This window comes from Pinus tabuliformis, chromosome 3_2 (assembly GCF_031772625.1).
Source record: "Pinus tabuliformis cultivar Carrire ecotype Pingquan chromosome 3_2, CPIR1, whole genome shotgun sequence".
NCBI classification, from domain to species: domain Eukaryota; kingdom Viridiplantae; phylum Streptophyta; class Pinopsida; order Pinales; family Pinaceae; genus Pinus; species Pinus tabuliformis.
In genome coordinates this window covers 295,511,595-295,517,501 of record NC_142302.1, presented here as the reverse complement: position 1 = coordinate 295,517,501, position 5,907 = coordinate 295,511,595, and positions in this window count along the sequence as shown.

Here is a 5,907-nt window from a genome sequence, read left to right as displayed (position 1 = left end):
ATCAATATATTTGGGCTTTTGATCTGGTGGCAGATTTTTGGACAATTTGATCATTTTTGGATTCTCTGCTGTCCCAATGTTGTGTTCTTCTATAGCAGCATTTAATGGTTGCAATTTTGGCTTCTTAGGAACATCATTAGCGTCAAACATATCTTCTAATGGAGTTAGGCCAGCAGGCAGAAAGTTATGTTTTAAGTCAATGATCTCGGCCTCTGTTTTAGCTATTTCCCCCAAGTGCATTTGTTTCAGCTATTCTATGTCTGTTTTGTCAAAAATTGTTGGGTTTAGGATTTGTTTGGCTGTTGCAGCTGTTACAGCCTGCTGATTTTCAGTTGTTTGCTGTTGGGAGTCGTTCATAACATCCGTGTCAATGTTAATATTTGAAAACTCATGCTCAAGAGTCAGGAAATTATTAATCTGGGCATCACTTTCAAACACTTGCCAGTCTTTAACGTTATTAGGGACAGCGGGCCTGTGTTTTATTTCAGCGGTAAAGTGATGGTTTGGTCCAAAGGGGAGCTTGCACGTGCTAGCAAAAGTGGCTAGGCTGTGTGCATGAATGTTGTGATTTCTTGAAATCTTGGTAAGCTCGAATTCAGTGAATGCATTGAGTATGTTGGTAGCAGCAGTCCTATAGGCCCTCATTCTATTGTCATTGGTAACAAAGTTACCTTTCATCTGTTGTATGATCAAATCAGAGTCACCTAGAATAGACACTTTTGCAGCTCCTAGAGTTTTTAGCAGTTTAAGGCCTAAAAGCAGAGCCTCATACTCTGCCATGTTATTTGTGCATCTAAAGTTCAGTCTGTAGGCATGGCCTTCTGCATGGATGTTATATGTGTTGTGAATCCAGACACCTGCCCCTGCTCCTAACTTGTTAACAGAGCCATCAAACTCTAGATACCATGTGATTTCTTGCTGGTGGTTAGTACTAAGAGTTTCAGTCATGGGTATGTGCAACCAATTCTTCATTGATATGTGTTTGTTGTTCTAGAGCCAAAGGCTCATCTTCAGTGGTAGAATTTGTGTCATCATTAAACAAAATAAAGGAATCCATATCAGAATGGATTGAATAAATAGGAAAATTTTCAGGCTTGCTCTCACTACTTACCACATATTTCATCAGCGTTTCTCTATACAGTCTCTTTGGTTGCCCAAAGACTGAAATAGTGGCGTATGAGAGGTCTAATTGAAGGGATCCTTGGAGCTTTGCTCCCCATGATCTTGATAGGAGCATACCGTACTTTGGTGGGATGTCAGCCACCACTACATCCATGAGGATGGTCTTGTTGGGATATTGGACTAAGGAGACACACAAGTCTTTAATGAGGCCTAAACACTTGACTTGACTTGAGTCAAAAGAGAATAAATCTTTGTAAGGTCTTGTAATATCAAGGTTCAGTTTTTCCATAACTGCTTTGGGCATAAGATTGTGTGATGCTCCTGAATCAAACATAGCGTTATGCAAAATTTTGTCATGTATATGCAAACTGATATAAAAGGGTGGAATAGGTCCATATGTTGATTTTCCATTAACTTCTGGACCGAACAACAGTTCTGGGGTATCATCTAAAACATTTACATCATCTTTATTCTCTGGGATGTGGAGTGATCTTTGAATTTGTTGCCTATATACATCATGTTTGGCAAGTTCAGAGAGGGGGATGGATATCTTGAGTTTACCAATCTCTGCCTCTAAATTAAATGGTTTTTCCAAGGGAGTCTTGGTGTTGATAATGGCAGTTTCTTCTTTTTCATTTGAATTATCAGCGATTCGGTCTTGTTTATCAGTGTTATGAGGATTGACTGCTTGCGGTTTTTCAGCTTTGGGAGAACTTTTTGGAACGCTGTTCGAGGTTTGCTCAGAGGAAGAAGGTGGCAAAGGCTGATCAATAGAAGGCTGCTTTTCTGTTATGTCTTCTACAGTCACTTGGTGCGGGTTTGGGACAGGTACATCAACAGGTTCTATTATGACAGCCTTGCTTTTAATCTTGTTGGGATGTTTGCCATCCTTTGTTTTGCTAGGTTCAGAAATGTCAATGGTCCTAGTTCTGAGTTTATATTGTTTGTGTACTTCATACACAGCAGTATCGTAACCTTGTTTAAAATCAAAAGATTCACCAGATTTAGTGTGAAACTGATTACAGTCATGCTCATCTTGGTCTTCTTGGCTCAGGAAAGTTTGATGCCCACCCTTTAGATCCATCAGATTCATGTGAGAGTCTTCTATGGGTTCATTGGATGTGGATCCCTCAACATAGTTATCTTGAAAAGGGGGCCTTATGTCATGGTCTGGGCTAGACCTGCCAGCATTTGTGTTCTGCATTTTCCTAAAATTTGGGTTTCTTATGGGATTGGACTGTTGTCCTTCCCATGATGCTTTTCTCTCAACATTTTCAACTCTTTCTCCGAGCCTTTGTAGGCCACTGATAATAGCATCAAGCTTTTGATCAAAGGCTAAGGGTTCTTCCTTAAAGGTGGTTCTTTTTTCCATTCTAGCTCTGTTTCTCTTGGCAATTAGATTGGCCTCTACGCTTACAGCAACATTTTTCATGTCTGCAAGGGTCTGAGGAGCTCTTTCTTTTAACTGGTATGCCATGTCTAAATCGAATCCATCAGGGAATTTATACAAGGCAAGGTCTGGTGGAGGTATTAAGTTTTGCGGTATTGCGTTATAGACATTATTGAATCTTGCATAGTACTCCAAAACAGTCTCTTGAGGGCCTCATTTGATTGTATTGTATTCAGCTAGTATGTGCAAGGGGTCTTTCTTCTTCTCCCATCTATTGGTAAAGGATTGGTAAAGCTCATCAGGAGTAGTTATGGAATTTGCACCAAGTGATCTGAACCAAGTTCTTACATCACCTATCAAACTTTGAACAAAAATTCTCATTCTCACGCTATCATCATTTATTTCGTAGTTTTCAAAGTAATCTTGCATCTTCTTGGTATGTTGAATTGTTGTGCAAGAACCAGTACTGTCAAAAAATGTGATTTTAGATTGGTAATCTTGAGGCAAAGCCCCAGCATTAGCAGGTAGTTGCAGGGGTGCATATCTATTAGCCATGTTGGCAGGGATAAATGGAACAATGGAGATAAATGGAACAACTGGGATAACAGGAGTAACTGGAACAGCAGTAACAGCAACTGTGGTAGTGGTAGTATGTTCAGCGAAAGGAGGTGTGGAAGGAGTGCTTTGAGATGTGGATGATGAACAAGGGGAAATAGGGGTTGAACGAAATAAAACCTTGACTGGGGTTGGGACACAGCTTGGGTGATCTGTTTCAGGAGTATTATCAACAAAGTCTTCTCTTTGTTCTCGCTTCCTAAGGATCTTTGGGATTAAGTTGGGATTGTCAAAAGCAGCTGGGGGATTTGGGTCTGGATTTGACCTTGTATATCATGGATTCCTTTTGGGAGCCAGCTTCCGAATTTGTTTTTTGGTATTTTTCTGGGAATGTTTTTAGAATTAGCAAGGAACTGATCAAATTTTGGAACAGCTATCTATAGCTTAAAACTAGCATGAAGATTGACTGAAGCAGCTTTTATTTACTTCTGTTAATGCAAAGCAAAAACAGTTTCAAAGGCTTCCTGGCTGACATTCAGGCTTCATCTGTAGTTTTAAGGAATATACAGCAATTAGAAAATTGATTTCTCAGTAGATTATTACAACCTATTTTATAAAATTAACTGAGGATTGTCCCCAGTGGAGTCACCATTATGTTATCACTCAGGTTGTCCTTATGGTCAGCTCAATAAGGATACGGCCGAGGTAACCACAAACCAACTTTGGACTGTAGGTTCTAGCCCACCTGCAGTCAGAGAGGGCTCTCTCTTTCTAATTTAGCTTTGTTGATGATGATTTTAGGCTAGCTATTGAGGTCAAGGGGTTTTTGGTTTTGATTTTGGTGGGAAGATTGATTTTTCCAGGTAAAGAGGCAGGTATAGTATGATAGTTTCAAACCATTGGGCATGGAGTCAGGGAGTAGGACTGCTGGTCCGTTTTCTTGGTCACAAGAGGGAAAAATGGAGCAAGATAGTTGCGCATGAAACAATCTTTCAGGTTTAAAAGGATGGACAAAATGCTAAGGAAGTAGAGGCAGTTAAGAATCTCTACTTCAGCTTAACAAGGGAAGGATGAAAGAGCTCTACCTACGTGCAATAAAGAATCCCTAGATAACTGTCGAACACCGGTGAATCAGGGTAAATATGAGCCCGAGGGAATTCATATTCATTTCCAATTCAATTTAGATGAAAAACATAAAGAAACAGTAGAAATTGAGCATAGAGTGTAGTTAAACAAGTTCTAGGCTAATCTTTCTTTCTGCTATTTGGATGGTGGAACATGTATAATATGAACACATAACAAAGAAAACAGAGGTAAGAGGCACTTATTGGTTCATGTCGCAACACAAGAATTCCATCATTCAGTCTCCAGAAACCATTAACAACACATCAGACAGTCCATTCTCCAAACTTTCAGCAGTCTTTGATTACAGAAAATATGACGGATATACAGTGCGAGTCTCTAGTGAAAATTATCAATTGACCAACCCTTGAAACAATACAGAGGGCGATATATATGGAAAAAACTTCTCCAAAATTGTGTATTACAGTTTGACCTAAATAGGTCTGAAAAGCATGATTACTTTAACCTAATCCTATCCAAAAATAAATGCAAGAAAATATCTTGAGCTGCGCTGAGGGTAGCCGCATCAAAACTGAGTAAATGTGTTGTCCTCGGTGGCTTGTTGCAGTGTTCTCTGTAATAAATGTGCATGGGTCTCTGCTCCACCATCGTTCGGTGGCTTTAAATGCTTTAACTGTGACTTCAGAGCTTGGATGGGCTTATGCCACCTGATTTGACTTTGTTGGCTACCATCAATGTTAACCTGCTTTGGGAACTGAAGATTTCCATAAAAAAATTGACTGATAATCTTTGCTTCTTCTCTTTCCTCTGATACTCTTTGACAAATAAATTGAGCTGCTTCTCTTCTTTGTTGTGGGTTAAATCAAAATTTAATGGCCGCTGTTCGGCCCTTTGTTTCCTTCAGAACCGCTTTTTGTTTCTTTTTCTGAACCTGTCTGAAAAATCTCTACTGAATTGCAAATTTCGGGCGCTGCAGGTCACAGGGCCGCAAGGGGGCTTCCATTTTGGCCCTTTTTTCCCAGCGATAAAACTGCCTCAGAATTCGAATCTGGGCTTCCGGAGCTGCGATTTTGCCTTTCGCGCCAAAATTTATGATGACATCAGCATGATGTAAGTGGGTGGGACCTGGTATGGTGGATGACATAGCGAGGTGACGTCATCATGGTGATGTCAGCAGCATGGAGGTGACGTGGCAGTGGACAAGGTGGCAGGAGGCCGACGCAGGCAGATGACGTGGTGAGGTGACGACGCAGTGTGACGTCAGGGGAGGAGGGACAGAAGGCGGTTTGTGGTTTTCATCGGACTACCTTCTGTACGAGGGCGGTAACTGTCAGAGCGGCCCCGATGCAATCACAAGTGGACGCGCGTCCTCCTGTACAACAGAAAAACTGCCAAGCCATCGGCCACTAAATTTCAGGCGACGGGACGGCTCCGAAATCTCCGAGAGGCGTCGGATCTGGAGGGGTGGATCGGAGGGCTGACGGAGCGCGGAGTTGGCGGCGGGTTTATACGGGGGATCCGCGCGAATATTCGGATCTTCATAAAATGCCGCAGGGAGGGTTAAACTTTGGTTTTGTGGGTTTTTTGGGATTATGAGCGGGGTTTAATGTTTTATGAACAAAACTTTAGGATAAGGGCGAAAAAGTGGGTTTTGCGGGGTTAGGACTTAGGGGAAATGGTTATTATTCTGACCAGATGTCAGAGTAACTCCAGGACACGGATGGGCTAATAACAGCCCTAGATGAACTGCTATTTCC